The sequence below is a fragment of the Vulpes vulpes genome, chromosome 14, assembly GCF_048418805.1.
Source record: "Vulpes vulpes isolate BD-2025 chromosome 14, VulVul3, whole genome shotgun sequence".
NCBI lineage: Eukaryota > Metazoa > Chordata > Mammalia > Carnivora > Canidae > Vulpes > Vulpes vulpes.
Genome location: NC_132793.1, coordinates 42,750,227 through 42,769,274, shown reverse-complemented (window position 1 = coordinate 42,769,274; position 19,048 = coordinate 42,750,227). Strand labels below are relative to the sequence as shown.

The 19,048-nt window shown below is 44.3% G+C and overlaps 1 pseudogene; it reads right to left on the bottom strand.

Moving 5' to 3' along the window:
• Positions 1–10,131: 10,131 nt before the first annotated feature.
• LOC140595262 (uncharacterized) lies at positions 10,132–18,080 on the bottom strand (annotated as a pseudogene).
• Between the last annotated feature and the right edge of the window lie 968 nt (positions 18,081–19,048).

The window sequence follows — 19,048 nt, the reverse complement described above, 5'->3', positions numbered from 1 at the left end:
CACCATAAAATAAACACTAAAAATACTAACATGGCACAATGAGATCATTTACCCTAATTCACAGCAGGCTAAGGACCAAATTTGTGTGAAGATTTAGGTTGTTTGGAAGCCACACACTGGTCATCTGTTTTCTGTATTGTACCTGTGCATAGTAATGCATAAGAAGAATGTAAGTATCTGTTGAGTGAATAATTTTATCTGAAATTAAATTCCTGTGCTTCTAATTTATTAAATAAAAATTGAGTAGGTATATTTTTTTTCTTTAAAAGTATGTGCAAGGTTGGGGAGCTACATCTGGCTGATTCGGTTGGGGGAGCATGACTCTTAATCTCAAGGTTGTGGCCTCAAGCCCCATGTTGGGTGTCGAGATTACTTAAAAACAAAGTTAAAAAGAAATACACAAAGGTATGTGCATAAGTAACCGGAATAGTGAAATAAGAAACTCAGCACCTCCATCCTCTGACAAAGGTCAACAATTAGATGAGTATCCATGAACAAAAACAGCTCTGAGAGAGCTCAGGAGTCCACTTGTTGAGAAGTTTCAGCAACAGAGTGGAACAAAAAACACCCTTAGAATAACTGCACCAAAAGAGTAAGAACAGCCCTATTTTGCTGCTACCATCCCATCCCCCAGGCTGGCACCATTCAGTGCCAAGACGAGCTCCCTGGATTAAGAGAGTTCCCCTGCCACTAATTAGTAACATGAAAACATAAAATATACAATACACTGATAACAGTAGGTATATAGTCAGATTCAGAATACTCAGATACCGTAACATGGTAGTGTGTTGATCACTTAACTCTAGTATAAAGGTTAAGAGACAGAAGGATTAATGTAAATTCTGATATCAAAAACCATAAAATGTGGGCAGTGAGTAAAAGCCTAGAGATTTTGTATATCATCAAAGTTAAGTTGTTATCAGCTTAAAATAGACTGTGATATCTAGAAAATGTTTTATGGAAGCCCCAGGGTAACCACAAAACAAAAATCTACAGTAGATACACACACGATAAAGAGAAAGGCATCAGAGTATACCACTATAGAAAATCAACATCAAATCACAAAGGAAGACAGAGATAAAGAAAGGAACAAAAGAACTATGCAACAGTCAGAAAATAATTAATATGCTGGCATTAGTAAGTTTTTACCTATCAATAATTACTTTAAATGTAAATTAAATGCTCCAAAGAGGGGGATCCCTGGGTGGCGCAGCGGTTTGGCGCCTGCCTTTGGCCCAGGGCGCGATCCTGGAGACCCAGGATCGAATCCCACGTCGGGCTCCTGGTGCATGGAGCCTGTGTCTCTGCCTCTCTCTCTCTCTCTCTCTCTCTCTGTATGACTATCATAAATAAAAAAAAAAAAAAAATTAAATGCTCCAAAGAGTGGCTGAATGGATTAAAAAAAAAAAAAGAGTCAACTACATGCTGCCTATAGAAGACTGACCTCAGCTTCCAGGACCACATAGGCTAAAGTCAAGGGAGGGAAAAAGATATTTCACACAAATGGAAACCGAAAGAGACTAAAACAGACTATCAAAACAGACTTTCTCGAAAATATCACGAGACAAAGTCATTATATAATGAGGAGGTCCTTTCATCAAGAGGATGTAACAGTTGTAAATATATATGCACCCAACATTATAGCACCTAAATAATTCAAGCAAATACTAACAGATTTGAAGGGAGAAACAGACTGTCATAACAGGGGGCTTTGTGCCTCACTTTCAACAAAACATAGGTCATCCAGACTTAAAAATCAATAAGCAGGGCAGCCCGGTAGCTCAGTGGTTTAGCGCTGCCTTCAGCCCAGGGCCTGATCCTGGAGACCCGTGATTGAGTCCCACATCGGGCTCCTTGCATGGAGCCTGCTTCTCCCTCTGCCTATGTCTCTGCCTCTCTCTCTCTCTCTCTCTCTGTCTCTCATGAATGAATAAATAAAAATCTTTTTAAAAAATCAATAAGCAAATATTTAATTTGAACTGTACTTTAGGCCAAATGGACCTAACAGACATATAGAGAACATTCCATCCAACAGCAGCAGACCATACATTTTCCTCAAGAGCACATGGAACATTCTTCAGGATGGATCATGCATTAGGTCACAAAGCAAGTCTCTCAGCAACTTTTAAAAGGTTGAAATCACATCAGGGATGTGATTTCATCCTGACCACAATGGCATGAAACTAGAAATTAATAGCAGGAGAAAAACTGGAAGATTCACAAATGTGTGGAAATTAACAACACACTCCTGAACAACCAATGGGTCAAAGTAGAAATCAAAACACATGTGAAGCCAATGCAAATGGAAACACAACACACCAAAATGTATGGGATGTAGGCAAAACAGTTCTCAGAAGGAATTTTATAGTGATAAATGCCTACATTGGGAAAAAGGAAAGACCTCAGATAAACAACCTAACTTTACACCTTGAAGAACTAGAAGAACCAGAAGAAGAAGAAGAAGAAGAAGAAGGAGGAGGAGGAGGAGGAAGAGGAGGAGGAGGAGGAGGAGGAGGTGGAAAAACTGAGGCAAAGTTAGCAGATGGAAAGAGATAACGATCAGAGCAGAAATAAATGAAATAGAGAATAGAAAAAGAATAGAAAAGGTCAATGAAACTTTGAATTGGTTTTTTGAAAATATAAACAATGGACAAAACTTCAGTGAGATTTACCAAGAAGAAAGAAGAGAGAGTAGTCCATGAATGAAGTTATTTTTGTGCCCAAGATTGTGAATCCGAGAAACCACCAAGGAGCCAACACCGATGCAAGTACATGAGGGTTTATTAACAAGCTGGAGCTTGGGTCCAAGTATACCTGACACAGCGGAGCAGGGACTTGGACCCCGAGGCTAAGAGGCGTAGCAGCTTTATAGGGGCCAGTGGCCAATGGGATTGTAACATATACAGAAAGTTGCACAGTCATGTCGGTCCACACGCAGGTGGCCAGTTGAATTACATTTTACCCTGTAGTCTCCATTTGCACTGGCCTATACTCTGATCAGAATTGGCGCACAGTTTTGTGGGCACAAGGCAGGGTTACACTGTTATGAGCCGATTTCCGGTAAGGGTGTGCCCAGCGGTTTGGCTAGGGTGGGGCAGCGCCTTAAGCAATAAGCAGGTTGGGGATCCCTGGGTGGTGCAGCGGTTTGGCGCCTGCCTTTGGCCCAGGGCGCGATCCTGGAGATCAGGGATCGAATCCCACATCGGGCTCCCGGTGCATGGAGCCTGCTTCTCCCTCTGCCTGTGTCTCTGCCTCTCTCTCTGTGACTATCATAAATAAATTTTTAAAATATTAAAAAAGAAAAAAAGCAATAAGCAGGTCATGTGGGGGTGATACAGGAGGTGGCGGGTGTAGCCCAAAATGGAGTTAGTCCTACTCTGCTTGTCCAGGGGTAGGGGATTTTTGTTAAATTTTCTGAGTCCTACAGTTATAAATGCGAAAAGAGAGATTAAACAGATACCACAGAAATACAAAGGGTCATAAGATATTCTTCTGAACAATTACATGCCAACAAATTGGACAACCTAGAAGACACAGATATATTCTTAGAAGCAGGCAACCTACCAAGACTGAGTCATGAAGAAATAGAAAATCAAAACAGACCAATAATGACTAAGGAGATTGAACTAGTAATTAAAAACCTCCAAAGGAAGAAAATCCCAAGAGCAGATGGCTTTACTGGTGAATTCTACCAAATATCTAGAAAAGAATTAATGCCAGTACTTCTCACACTTCCAGTAATTTAAAAAGGAGGGAATACTTTCACATTCATTTTATGAGGCCAGCATAACCCTGATATCACAGCCAGATAAGGTCACTACAAGAAAAATAAACTACAAGTCCATAGCTCTGATGAACAAAGATGTAAAAATTCTCAACAAAATCCCAGCAAGCCAAGTTCAGCAGTAACATTGAAAGGGTAATACACCCTGATCAAATGGGATTTATCCCCAAAATGCAAAGTTAGCTCAACACTGGATCGTGCAGCAAGAATATTGTACTGTTGGTGGGAATGTAAACTGGTGTCGCCACTATGGAAACTGGTATGGCAGTTCCTCAAAAAGTTAAAAATAGAAGTACCATATGATCCAGCAATCTAACTTCTGGATATATATCCAGAAGAAATGAAAACAGGATCTTGTAGAGATACCTGCATTCTCATGTTCAGTACAGCATTATTCACAATAGCCAAGATACGTAAACACTCTAAGTGCCCATCAACAGATGAGTGGAAAGAAAAAAAAAAAAAACAACAGATGAGTGGAGAAAGAAAATGTGGTATATATGCACGATGGAATATAATTTGGCCTTAAAAAAGGAAATCCTGCCATTTGTGACAACATAGGTGGACTGTGAGGGCATTATGCTAAGTATTTGGAAATGGCTTTTATTTATTTTTAAAAAGATTTCATTTATCTATTTATTTGAGAGAGAGTTAAAGTGAAAGAGATCACAGAAGGAGAGAGAGAAGCAGACTCACTCCTGAGCAGAAAGCTTGATGTGGGACTTGATCCTAGGACCCTGGGATCATGACCTGAACTGAAGGCAGATACTCAACTGACTGAGTCACCGAGGTTCCCGGAAATGACCTTTAGATACAACACCAAAAGCAGAATCTGTGAAAGAAAAAATAGGTAAGTTGGACTATGTTAAAAAAAAAAGACAAGTCACGAAGTGGGAGAAAAACTTTGCAAAAACACATATCTGATGAAAAACTATTATCCAAAAGATACAGAGAACTCTTAAAAGTCAACAATAAGAAAACAAAGAACCCACTTTTAAAATGGGCAAAAGATTCAAATAGATATCTCACCAAAGAAGTTATATACATGACACGCATATGAACAAATGCTCAACACCATACATCACACAGGAATTGTACATTAAAACAACAGTAAAAAAAAAAAAAAGTAAAACAACAATTAAATACCACTACAAACCTGATAGAATGGCTAAAATCTAAAACACTGACAACACCAAATCCTGGTGGGGATGAGGAGCAACAGGAACTCTCCTCATTGCCAGTGGAATACAAAAACGCACAGTCACTTCAGAAGACAGTCTGGCTATTTCTAACAAAACTAAATGTAATCTTATTATACAATCCAGCCATCACACTTCCAGGTATTTCAAAAATAAGTTGAAAACTTATGTCTACACCAAAACCTGTGCATGAATGTCTATACCAGCTTTATTCATATTCACCAAAAAGTGGAAGCAATCAAGATGATCTTCAGTAGGTGACTGAATATACGTACTGTGGTACTTCCATACACTGGCATATTATTCAGTAATGCAAAGAAATGAGCTATCAAGCCACAAAGGGGGACCTGGGTGGCTCAGTCGGTTCAGTGTCTGTCTGCCTTTGGCTCAGGTGACCATCCTAGAATCCTGCAGTCGAGCCCCACATCAGGCTCCCTGCTCAGCAGGAGATTCTGCTCCTCCTTCTCCTTCTGCCTCTCCCTGCCCCCTGGCTCGTGCATGCTCTCTCAGTCACTCTCTCTCTCAAATAAGTAAATAAAAATCTTAAAAAAAAAAAAAAAAAAAGCCAAAAAGAGCCATGGAGGAACCTTAAATGCATATTGCTACACAAAAGAAACCAATCTGAAAAGGTTGCATATTGCATGATTCCACTTCTATGAAATATGGAAAAGATAAAACTATGGAGATAAGACCAGTGGTCACCAGAGGTTTGGGGGCTGAGGGGGGGATGAATAGTTAGAGCAAAGGAGATTTTAAGGGCTGCAAAAGTATTCTCTTTGAAACTATAATGGTGGACACATGACCATATGCCTTATCAGAAACTTATAGTCTGTACAACACAAAAAGTGAATCCTAATGTAAATTATGGACTTTCAGGGGATCCCTGGGTGGCTCAGCGGTTTAGCACCTGCCTTTGGCCCAGGGCGCAATCCTGGAGTCCCGGGATCGAGTCCCACGTCAGGCTCCCGGCATGGAGCCTGCTTCTCCCTCCTCCTGTGTCTCTGCCTCTCTCTCTCTCTCTCTCTATGTCTATCATAAATAAATCTAAAAAAAAATTATGGACTTTCAGTTAACAATAATGTAATAATAGTTCATCAATTACTACATATGAACCACACTAACTCAAGATGCTAAAACAAATATTGTATAAATAATAAAGAGTGTGTGAGCATGTGCAGTTATTTAACATATAGAGGTGTAAAATTAAAAAATAATATCATAAGGAAGGGAAGGGAATGGGTCTATACTGGGGAAAAATTGATATATTTTGCCAGAATTCAGTCAATATTACTTGAAGTGGGGTTTCAATTAAAATCTGTATTATGGGGCAGCCCGGGTGGCTCAGCAGTTTGGCGTAGCCTTCAGTCCAGGGTCTGATCCTGGAGACCCGGGATCGAGTCCCGCATCAGGCTCCCTGCATGGAGCCTGCTTCTCCCTCTGCCTGTGTCTCTGCCTCTCTCTCTGTGTCTCTCATGAATGAATGAATAAATAAATCTTTAAAATATAAAATAAAAAATAAAATCCGTATTATAATATCTAGGACAATACAAAACGAAGGTAGCAGAGAAAAGAGGAAATGGCAGTGTTCTTGAAAATACTTGGTAGGGTCTCATGTTGCTGTGGTGTTGCCCATGGGAGTGTGGCCCCTCTCACTAATTACATTGACGGGAAAACCGAGAAATTGCTAAAAGCCACAAGGAGGATCGGCGGCTGAACCCAGGAGCACATAGAAAGCAGGTTTCTCCGGACTGCCACATCTTTCTGGGGGCTTACTAGGGGAAAAAAAAAATCCTCTAAGTCCTTGTGAACCTTGATTTATGATTTTTTGGGGGGTGGGGAGAAGATGAAACAAAAACAATAACCAGAATTTAAGACGTCAACCTAACTATCAGAGCTTCCCGGTCCTGTGTCTTATGTATTTTTATTAATTATTTGGCGATTTTTCCAAACCCATCCAACATGCTAGATAACAGCCAGTCCTCCAAAGTGCTCCATAACCTGCTTATGTTTGAATCAATCAGATGGACTCTTCTTGAATGTTTTTGTCAGCTTGAAGCTTTCCTGTACTTGAATGTTAAATGCTTGGTCTGAGAACATGAGCAAGACTTTTGAGCACTGATGTAACATAATATGTGAGTGACATGGGGGAGTGAAAGCTGGTGATTTTATTTTATTATTTTTATTTTATTAAAGATTTTATTTATTTATTTATTTATTTATTTATTTATTTATTTATTTATTATTCATTAGAGACACACAGAGAAAGACGCAGAGAGATAGACAGAGGGAGAAGCAGGCTCTTTGCAGGAAGCCTGATGTGGGACTTGATCCCTGGATCCCCTCCAGGATCCCTGGATCCCTGAGCTGAAGGCAGACACTCAACTGCTGAGCCACCCAGGCTTCCTGAAAGCTGGTGATTTTAAAAGTCCTTTAATATAACATGTTGCTGTTGGCCTCCCAATGTGCATTTCCTCTCTAGACAGGGCCTGAGCTGAAAACCCTGAAGGCACCTAATGCTAGGGCCACTCTGGGGATAAAACGTAATACTCTGATACTGTATCACAACCCTGGGCTGTGGAGCTGGTTTAAGTAGTTGGAGAAGCTCCCCAGGTGTTTCTCCTGGACAGCCAGGGTTGAGAGCTCCTGGAATAGTGGCTTCATTAGCCACTTATTAATTAATTAATTAATTAAACACTTATTTGTGTTTCATTCATTGACTCTCTCAATTTTCTAGACTTTCTCTTGCAATAACAGTCCAGAGGACCCTGGTAATACTCTCTCGCCCCGATAAGAGAAAATCCCACATTGGGGCCCATTGGTTAATTCACTTGAGTCAGCATATGGAAAGTTAATAAAGGGAAGAAATGAAAGTTGTTATTTTTCTGGAAGTTCAACTCTTATCTCACATGAAAAAATGGAAAGGGATGTTTGCTTTTTCAGAACTCTGCATGGCCAGCCTGACTCAGTTAGTGAGCTTGGGTTCAGCCACTGCTGGGTTTACACATTGAGGTTGTGAACAGGGTAGGGGGCAGGGGACAATCCTTGTCATCTCCTACCAACGTCCCTGTTATATTCAGTGAGTGGAGCACGAGGTGAGTCCAACAGCACCCACTCATGTTCACGCTGGCCACCCTAGGGAGTGCTCACCAGCACCTCACCCTATAGGCCTGCTGGGCCCCAGCAAAAGCTTGATCAGTACACATTCATTTACCGACATGTTCAGCACATGTTTGCAGCCTTGTTTGTTTTTTTTTTTTTTTTTTTGTAGAGAGGGAGAGGATGCAGGCAAAGGGAAGGGAGAGAGGGGGATCTTAAGCAGGTTCCATGCCCAGTGCAGAGCCTAACACAGGGCTCAATTCCATGACCTGCACCCAACTCAAGAGTTGATACTTCAACTGAGCCACCTAGGTGCCCCATGTTTGCAGCTTTTGATTACATGGGGCCAAATGGATTACATTTTCTATATTATAAACACTTCCCAAGGCTCTGCACCCCACATTCCTTGTCCTAGGTGTGTGTGTGGGGCGGTCCTCACCATCTCTTATCGGACATTGCAGGAGCTCCCTAATCAGACTTGCTACCTTTGGTCTCATCCCCTCCGAACCCAGTCCATACCCTAGCCAGGGTCATCAATCAGCCGGCCAGCTCTCATCGCTGCTCAGCAGCCCCCAGTGCCTCCTGCTACTGTGATCCACACTGCTCAGTTAAAGGTCCCAGAACTCACAGTCGCCGCTCACTCCCCAAGTGGGCCACGCCATTGCTTCAGCCTCCCACAATACTGATTCAAGGCTCTTCACACACATCCCTTCTGGGCAGTGTTTTAATTACCTCCTGTTCATCCTGCTGGTGAGGAGGGATTTCTGTCTCACGGTTGTGAGGATGGCCAAGTACACACTCATGGTACTGGACAGACAGAGACGGAGGGCAGGTCATTATAGTCGCATACACCCACAGCCCAGGGAGGAGGACTCCACCCGCCGCAGCAGGGGGGTCTGGGAAAGGAGCAAACACCTGTTGCCTCTGGAGGTTGGCTTCCCAGTATCAAGAGGATGGGGTGACCTCTGGCTCAGTGGGAGGATGTGGTTGGCTTGCTTGAACAATTCCGTGGGCTCAGAGATAAGCAGGAGCTGTACCCACGCCCCTTGACAAGGAGGGCTGTTTGGTGAGGTGACCCTATCCTGGAGAGCAGGGTGGGGAGAGAACATGCAGTTGGGACATTTGGGGCTTTCCCTGTTTCACCAGATGTCAAGGCGGCACTAATATTGGCTCAGATTTTAGACCTTATGTCACAGGCACAAGAGTTTCCTCTCTGTGTGCTATCCCAGTGCCCGACTCCCATTTGCCCACTGGGCTAACTCCTGCTCGCCCCTTACCTGTCAGCTCAGGCATCCTCTCCCGCAAGACACTCTCCTGTCCTCTCTTCTCCAGCTGGCTCACTTACCTATCCTAAGTAAACTGCATTGCGCCCTCTTGCCCAGAAGTTTAAAAATTACAGTTAATTTTCTGTCTTTTCCTCTAAAACATAAGCTCTTTGGGGGCAGAAACCCTGCACAACCTCCTTGTTTTTGAATTCTCGGTGTCTGTCCAAAAAAAAAGATGGTACATTTAAAAAATATAACTTAAAAATTTACTTTTACAAAATAACTAATTTACTTTGACTAAATTTTGTAGTGCCAGAAAAAGCAAGTCAGTTGGAATCCCTCAGAGAAAACAGGCAGCAATGAAAATGCTACAAGGAAACTGTGAGGGGAAATTGTTTAAAAACTGTTTTCCAAAACAACTTCTTCTTCTTCTTCTTCTTCTTCTTCTTCTTCTTCTTCTTCTTCTTCTTCTTCTTCTTCTTCTTCTTCTTCTTCTTCTTCTTCTTTCTTCTTCTTCTTCTTTTCTTCTTCTTCTTCTTCTTCTTCTTCTTCTTTTCTTCTTCTTCTTTTTCTTCTTCTCCTTCTCCTCCTCCCCCTCCTCCTCCTCCTCCTCCTCCTCCTCCTCCTCCTCCTCCTCCTCCTCCTTCTTCTTCTTCTTCTTCTTCTTCTTCTTCTTCTTCTTCTTCTTCTTCTTCTTCTTCTTCATAATGTTTAATTTGACCCTCCCTGAACACCTGGCCTCTGCTTGCCTTCGTGATTTTTGCATCCCTTCTCTTAAAGGCACGGGTTATGGGTCAAAGAGAACCTGTAATCCTAAAGCACCCTTCCAAATCATCGCGTTGGTAAGCAGTTCACATGGCCAGGAGCTGAGCTCACTGTTGGTATCATACAGGGCGTACTGGAAACTTTCAGGTAGGAAACAAACACAGTGACAAAGGTTTTCTAATCGCCAAGCTGTCAATAGAAGTATCTAACATCTCGTGACCAATCAGAGGCATTCAAACCCAGGGGTGCCCAGTTCCTGAAGACTGGCTACCAGATCTGGGCTGGGCAGGAAAGCAGATACAGTGAGCAGGCTATCTGGAGGATCCCATAGAGCAGAGGGGACAAGCTAGCAGCCTCAGCCCCATAGGGACAAGAGACCAATTTTGTTTGGTCTGCACTGGTCTTAAACAATTTTTTTCCAAATTTTTTTGTGATGATAAAATGCACATAACATAAAACTTACCATCTTAACCATTTTTAAGTGTTTTACAGTTCAATGGCCTTAAAGCACATTCACATTGCTGTGCAACCATCCCCACCATACATCTTGGAAAACTGAAACTCGGTCCCCGTTCAATGAATAACGCCTCCCTCTTCCCTCCCCAGCTCCTGGGAAGCCATCCTACTCTCTGTAGAATCTCTATGAATTTAACAATTCTGAGTATCCCATGCGAGTGGAATCATGCGGTATTTGTCTTGCTGTGATTGGCTTCCTTGCTTGGCACAGAGTCCTCGGGCCGGTTACGTTGTAGCAGGTGCCAGAATAGCCTGCCTTTTTAAGGCTGAGTAATATTCCATGGCGCATTTATCACATTTTGCTTACCCATTTTTCCATCGATGGACACTTACAGCATTGCTGTTTTTACTGATGTGGAACATTCTGCCATGAGTGTGGCTATCCAAATATCCCTCGAGACTCCGCTTTCAATTCTTTTGAGTCTATACCCAGAAGTAGAATTGCTGGATCATATGGTTGTTCTATTTTTAATTTTTTGGTGAATAGCTATGCTGCTTCCCACATTGGCTGTAATTTGGTCTTCCCATCAACAGTGCTCAAGAGTTCTGATTGGTCTACATTTTTGCCAACACTTGTCATTTTCTGTTTTTCTCCTCTTTTTAATAATAGCCATCCTAGTTGGTATGAAGAGGTATCTCATTGTAGCTTGATTGCGTTTCCCTAATGATTAGTAAGGTGGAGCACCTTTTCATGTGCTTATATAATGTTTGGGGGGGGGGGTGTTGTTGTTGTTGTTTTGATAGTTGCCAACATGAAAAGTCTGGAAATTTCACAACTTCAAATTCCCAGCCTCTTTCGACAAATCAAAAGATCTGGCAAAGTGGCACACTCATTCCCATGAGGCAACAGTCAGCTAAAAGGCTGAGGCTGTTTTCTGGAAGGGGCAAACATTCTCCTGTTCACCATTATTTCTTCTGCTCCCTGTGGCCTCACTTGGGGGACACAGGAATTTGCTAGGATCTCTGTGGGGATGTTCAGCATTGCCCTCAACCTGTCTGTGTGCCTAGATCTTTCAGGTGAATGACTCATCCCAAACCAGCCTGACATGCCCCCTGCCTGGCTTCTCGGGCATTTGGAAAACTTACTTGAGCAGCTTTGGGGAGTACATGTCACTGAGCCTCCACTTCTCCATATACTTCTTGTAATCAGCTCCAAACAGGGGCCAAACTATTTGCTAAGCAAATAATACAGAGGAACCTTTCCCCATAAAATTTGTCAGCCAAGAATCTAGGTGTGACTGGGCAGTGACATCCTGAGCCCAAAAGATTTGGGAAGAGGCTGCCAGAGGACTTTTTAAGATAAAAAACAGTCTGAGTGCGGTGGAGCCAAGCACGCAGCCCACGTTCCTGGCATTATGCTTTTATGGGCACCATACTTTTGAGTAAATGGCAATGGCTTGATGAGGCTTTCTTGGGCTGACAGTCTGGAATACCAAAGAAGTTGCTGGCGTGGAACCTGTCTGTTGCTACATCAACTAAACCAATGTGTGAGAGCTTTGCTGGGTGACTAATGCCCTAACTATGCCCCATGGGAAGGAGCCCAGGGGTCCTCTACTCTCCCATGGCTGGCAGCCAGTACCCAGGAGCTTAGCTGAGGACATCAAGACCCTCAGCGTCTGCTCCCAGACCGAACCCGATGAATCACCCAGCATCTCGCAGTGAGGGAGGCAGGAGGAGGGTCTGAGGCAAACCCGGAAAGGAGAGGAATTACCTGAGACCACCTCCCTGGGACCTCCCAGTCTCACCATTATGCAAAGTCTTTTCTGCACGAATAAGAATGGCTCTCCTTCCTGCCACCTAGAGGAGGTGTGCCCATTTCACAGGGAAGGAAAACGGAAGTTTGTGTCACAGTGGCATGTGACCTTGGGCATGAACTATAAACACACTATTGAAGGTCTATTTGGCCATTTTGAAATTCCGAGTTCCTAGCTACGTTCATTAGGTGCAGCCTTTACCAATTATGGTTTTAGCAAAAAACATGCTCAAGCTACTTATGGCAGAAATCTCACCATTTTGCAAATGTAGGCTAGCCCCAGGGGTATCAGAATAAACCCCAAGCTGCATTATTATTGCAGTAACAATAAATAAGTTTATTGAGTGCCTGCTTTAAACACCTCCTACAGGCCAAGTGCTCTCCTAACTCTTCCATATAGCATTAACTCATGGCAGGCCCTGGAAGTCATACTGAATTTCAGAGTCTGTGTGCTTCTATAGAAGAATTGCCATTGGCTCACCCTGCCTGCTCAGAGCATCATTCCAGAAGAAAATCTGTCCCCCACACTGCTTGGGGTTCCTCCACTGTGTTCCAAGATAGTGTAGTGAGTGCTGCTCTAGTGTCTGGAGAGGGTTAGTAGTGTGGCCACAGGTGTGTGGCAGAGGTGAGGGGTGCAGGTGTCCCTCCCCAGGGCCTGGGCCCCTGACTGTCTACCCAGAGTGGGTTGTCAGCAAGTTGCAGATGGATGAATAAGCCCATTCAGTTCTTCTAGGTAGCCAACTTTAGATCCCTCACGACTTTACCCTCTACTCCTCCATGCAGCAAAAACATCTTCATATTTTGGATTAGCATCTTTGTAAAATATATTACTGTTTTCCTGCCTTTTTTTTTTTTGCTTCTTCAAGTGCCAATTTTTATTTTAGCAGTTTTGATGGAAATTTTTCTAAAATACACATTTCCTTATGTTTTCTTCCCCCCAGAGCAGCTTAGAAGAAACTTTATCATGAGTTTTGAAGACATACAACAGTTCCAAGTTGAATGAGTCTACAGCATCCATCACCTTGCCTCAGCCTCTACCAGTGGGGGCGTCTGCCCAATATACCCCACCCCATGACCTTCTGCCCACACCAATTCTGAAGCAAATCCTAGACATGATATCATTTTACGTCTAGATATTTCTTCATGAATCTCTAAAAAGGAAAGTTCTTTTTAAACATAATTGCCCTGTTATTACACATAATAATTAATCATGATTTCTTAATATCATCATCATATATCTGGTTGTGTTCACATTTTCAATTATATCACAGATTCAGACTTTTTTAAGCAGTTTTTTTCTTTTTTCTTTTTTCTTTTTTCTTTTTTGAGGTAGAAGTGTGCCCAAGATTGCGAATCTGAGAAACCACCAAGGAGCCAACACCAATGCAAGCGCACGAGTGTTTATTAGCAAGCTCGAGCTTGGGTCCAAGTGTACCCACACAGCGGAGCAGGGACTTGGACCCCGAAGTGGGTTACAGCTGGGTTTTTTATAGGCTGGTCTAGGGGATTTTCAGAAGGGGTGGGGGAATTTCTCAAGTTCTGTTTACATTCTGATATGAGGCTTTCAAGGGCATTGAGCTCTGTTCTCATTCTTTTTTTTTTCTTTTTTTTCTCTGTTCTCATTCTAATATGGGACTTTCTACCACGGGGGTGGGCTCTGTTGTCTTTCTGATATGGGATTCTCCGAAGAGGGCAATTCTGAGCTCTGTTGTCTTTCTGATATGGGATTACCTGCCGAGGACATTGAGGACATTCTGCATTTTTTCCCATAAAGTTCAGCTCTTATTCCCAGGGGCCTCAGATGGCTGTACTTGTGCTAATGCTAAACTTGAGGTGGAATGGCCTTAATTTTTCTCAGCCTCCACATTTCCCCCTCTCAGAGGAACCTAAGGAAGGACCCAATCATGGGTCCAGGTTGGTCTCAGACTGAGCCAGTGGGAATGATTAAAATCATGATTCAAACCAACCTTGTTGCTGTTCTCGGTCCCGTTTATGTCTAGCCAAACCTTTTCTGACTTTTACCATAGATTCCTGGACTATTCCTGAATGGTCAGTAAAGAAGCAACACTCCTCATTTGGGGCAGCACATAACCCCCACCCCACCCCCCTTGCTTGCAAAAGCTTCTCTACAGTTAAGATGCTCCCATCTTTTTAACCCTTAAAAGACTTTAAAAGCAAGGCTGAATTGGGTGCACATTTTTAAATGGCTAATGGGGATTGGTTCTGGCATGAAGAAGACAGAGCATAAGCAACATTAGTGGGGTAAGTGAGAATGGCGCAGTCTTAACAAAGTCCTTGAGAACAGTGTGTGGGTCAGCTGGCTGGATGTGGGTGTAGTGGACCCAGGGAATAATCCCATCGACCTTGAGAGTGGTGGGAGTGATCAGGATCACGATGTAGGGTCCCTTCCAGTGAGGTTGAAGTGTCGGGTGTTGGTATCTCCACACATACACCCAGTCACCTGGCCGGTATCGATGGAGGCCCAGGGATGGCCCAGTCTCGTAGAGGGCCCTCAGCTTAGGCCACACCTGCTCATGGGTTCGTTGTGACATTTGGAAGGAGAAAAGGAGTTGGTGATCATCAAACTCAGCAAGCACCTCAGGTTTTAAATTGGGGATAACAGGTGGAGGAAGACCGACCATGATCTCATAGGGAGTCAGTCCCATCTTATATGGGGAATTCCTCACCCTATATAGGGTGAAGAGGAGGCGAGTCACCCAGTCCCTGCCAGTCTCCAGGGCTAATTTAGTTAAGGTCTCCTTTAATGTTCTGTTCATCCTCTCTACCTGTCCTGAGCTTTGGGGCCTATATGCACCATGTCATTTCCAATCTGCCCCAAGCACTAGTGGACTCCCTGTGTTACCTTAGAGATGAATCCTGGGACGTTGTCTGATCCAGTCTTAACAGGAAAACCATACCTCGGTAAGATGTCTTCCAGCAGTTTCTTGGTCACGGTCTGTGCTGTTTCATGTTTGGTGGGAAATGCCTCTGTCCATCCTGGCAGACGGTTTGTGGCTGTGGGATCCTTAAGATGGTTTCCTTCTGTGCATCCGTCAACCATCTTTGTCCATCCTTTATTTTTTATTATTATTATTTTTTTGTCCATCCTTTAATTTGTCACCTCTGCTCTGCAGATCTGGGCCTTTTTTTAGTTGAGGCTCGGTATCCTAGAGGCGCTATGGTTTGTAGCAAGTCCCTGGTGCTTCGCAGGCATGTGTCCTGGTCCTCTGCCACCAACAGGATATCAAATGAGGGTGCTCGGAATGGAACTCACCCAAGTCTTTGTGTAAGGCCTCATTGAAGATGGTCGATGAATTTTTGAATCCTTGTGGTGGTCGAGTCCAGGTGAGCTGGCCATTAATGCCTTTCTCAGGATCCGTCCATTCAAAGGTGAAGAGGTCTTGGCTCTTGGGTGCAAAAGGCATCTTTTAAATAGAGGAGGGTGTATGGGTTTGGGACTGTAGGGTGCATATTCTCTACTCACTGGTTGACTTCCATTAAGTCCTGGATTGGCCTGTAATCGTTAGAGTGTGGTCTCTGAACCGGCAGCAAGGGAGTGTTCCATGCCGATTGGCAGGGCCTCAATATGCCCGAGTCCAGTAGTCGCCGTATGTGGGGTGTGATTCCCCTACATGCTACGAGAGGCACGGGGTATTGGCGGACCCTGACAGGGTCTGCCCCCAGCTTTAGTTCTATGTATATGGCCGGTCGGTGCCGGGCCAGCCCAATCCCCCCAGTTTCTGCCCACGCTTGGGGAAATTCCCGCAGCCAAGGATCAATGTCAGTCATTGGGGCTGAGGACGTTTGGTGGAGACGATATTCATCTTCTAAACTCAGGACAAGCACCTGAATTGGGTGCCCCTCCTTGTTTAGGACTTTTGCCCCTTCGGGGTGGAAGCAAATTTGTGCCCCCATCTTGGTGAGCAAATCTCGACCTAACAACGGGTAGGGACACTCAGGGATGACCATGAAGGAATAGGATACCCGGCCCGTGCCGAGATCCACAGTTCTTCGGGTAGTCCATGAGTACTGTCTGGTGCCCATGGCCCCTTGCACCCATGAAGTCTTGCTTGCCAATTTCCCTTGGGGTTGTAATAAAACAGAATGTTGTGCCCCAGTGTCCACTAGGAAATCAACAGGTTGCCCCTCCACTCTGAGAGTTACCCTGGGCTCGGGGAGGGGTGCCAAACCCCGACTTCCCTAGTCATCCAGGTCCTCCATCTTTAAGATCTTGGCAGGGGCCTTAGGTCTTTTGTTAGGACAGTCTTTCACCCAGTGGCTTTTTTCTTTGCAAAAAACACATTGGTTTTTGTTCAGCTTAGGGCGCTCCCGACAGGGACCAGGGCCATCCTCCTTACCTGTCCCTGAAGCCAGCTTCTTGAGGTGACTCCGTCTTTCCTGTGGGTCATCCATGGTTATGGCCAGGATTTTGGCCAGGTTTCAGGTCTGCCGGTCAGTTAGTTTGGTTTGTTGCTCTTCCGGACTTTCTTTATTATTATTGACTCTTTCTGCTACTATAAGTCCTGCAAGCTCTTCTCTCCTAGTATTCTCTCTAAGAAGGCTGCTGGACTCTTGTCCTTACCCTGTCTTACATAACCATATCTCGGCCAGATTGGTAGACTTGCACGGGGCAGCCTGGAGACCTGCCATTAGAGTCTGGTGGTGGACCCAGAGTCTCTCCTTAACTTCAGCCAAGTTGTGCGCTATGGGGAGTAAAAATGGTTTTAGCCAAGGAGGGGAATTCTCGCTCACATCCTGCCAGACCAGGATGTAGGGCACCTGGTCAGGGTGGCCGTCTGGTTTGTCCCTGAAGATCACGGTCTTAACCTGCAAGATTGTAGGTAGGTGGAAAGTTCCTTCTTGGGGCCATCCCACTCCAAAGGTTGGCCATTCTGACATGCAGTAAGTTTGAAATTTCCCTCTCCTTATGTAAACACTTATGACAGTTAACAAAGACATAGTAATACAGACAAATGCACAAACAGTTAACAAGGACATAGTAACACAGACAAATATTCCCTTGTGGCCGCAAAGAAAAAACAGAAAGTAATCCAAAGGCCTGGCAGCCGGCCCTCCTTACAGATGAGCACCTCCGTTCCCCTTACAGATGAGGACACTGTCCTCCAGGCGGGGGCAAGGGACATCTCCTCAAGACCCCCGGTCGACGGCCGGCCAGCACATCCGCCTAAGCCAATGTCGACCCAATACAGATTGGAATTCCTACAGGTAAAAGTACAGTTTAGAGCTCTCAGAGAATATGCGCTCAAAAGGTGGAAAAAGTTGAGTGCACTCACCAAGCGTGAAACCCTCTGGATAGGGTCCTGGAGGTCTCTTGGATCCCAGAGGAGCCCCCAAGTGTTGTGCCCAAGACTGCAAGTCCGAGAAACCACCAAGGAGCCAACACCAATGCAAGCGCACGAGTGTTTATTAGCAAGCTCGAGCTTGGGTCCAAGTGTACCCACACAGGGGAGCAGGGATTTGGACCTGGAAGTGGGTTACAGCTGGGTTTTTTATAGGCTGGTCTAGGGGATTTTCAGAAGGGGTGGAGGAATTTCTCAAGTTCTGTTTACATTCTGATATGGGGCTTTCAAGGGCATTGAGCTCTATTCTCATTCTAATATGGGACTTTCTACCACGGGGGTGGGCTCTGTTGTCTTTCTGATATGGGATTACTTGCCGAGGACTTTGAGGACATCCTGCATTTTTTCCCATAAAGTTCAGCTCTTATTCCCAGGGGCCTCAGATGGCTGTACTTGTGCTAATGCTAAACTTTAGGTGGGATGGCCTTAATTTTTCTCGGCCTCCACAGAGGGGGCAAGTTTATTGAGTAAATCCAAGACTGTTGACCTTGTTAAGAATATATATATATATTTTTTAAATCAGATTCAAATAAGGAGGGGCCCCTGGGTGGCTCAGTGGTTGAGCCTCTGCCTTCAGCCCAGGGCATGATCCTGGGCCCAGGGCATGATCCTGGGGTCCTGGGATCGAGTCCTACATTGAGCTTCCTGCAAGGAGCCTGTTTCTCCTCCTGCCTATGTCTCTGCCTCTGTGTGTTTCTCACGAATAAATAAATTAAATAAATTTAAAAAAAGATTCAAATAAGGCACTCACATTACAATAGTGATATGATTTTCAAGTGTCCCAATCTAAAGATTAGCCCTCCGTTTCTTTTTTCCTTAATGACTGATGTGTTGAAGAATCCTGAATTCTCTTTACCAGAAAAAAAAAAATTATTGCTTACTTTATAAACAGAGAGCAGATAAAGTTATTTGTCTTTTTCTTCATGCCTTGGGTTTATCCCATAAGCATTAGTTACTGTTTGTTCTCTGCTGTGATGTGAGCCCTTTCAAGGCCCAAGTGCATGGAAGTGCCTGGACGCTTGTAAACCTTTTTCTATCTGTTCTGCCTCTGCTCTTAGAGCCACACACCCATGGCTGGGGCCTGCCTGCAGCCACCCTCCTCCTCCTCCAACCAGCAGCAGGCTGCACTCATTGCTCACCAGACTTGCCCTCAACCCCTTACCCCCCAACCCCCTCACCCCCCCAACCCATGCCAGGGAGAGTGAGAGACTGGGCTACCAGTACTTGAGCCTTTGTACAAGACTCTGAAACAAACTTGGCCTCTTACAGCCTGCTGTGTTTACTCTCTTGGGAGGTATTTCTGACTAACC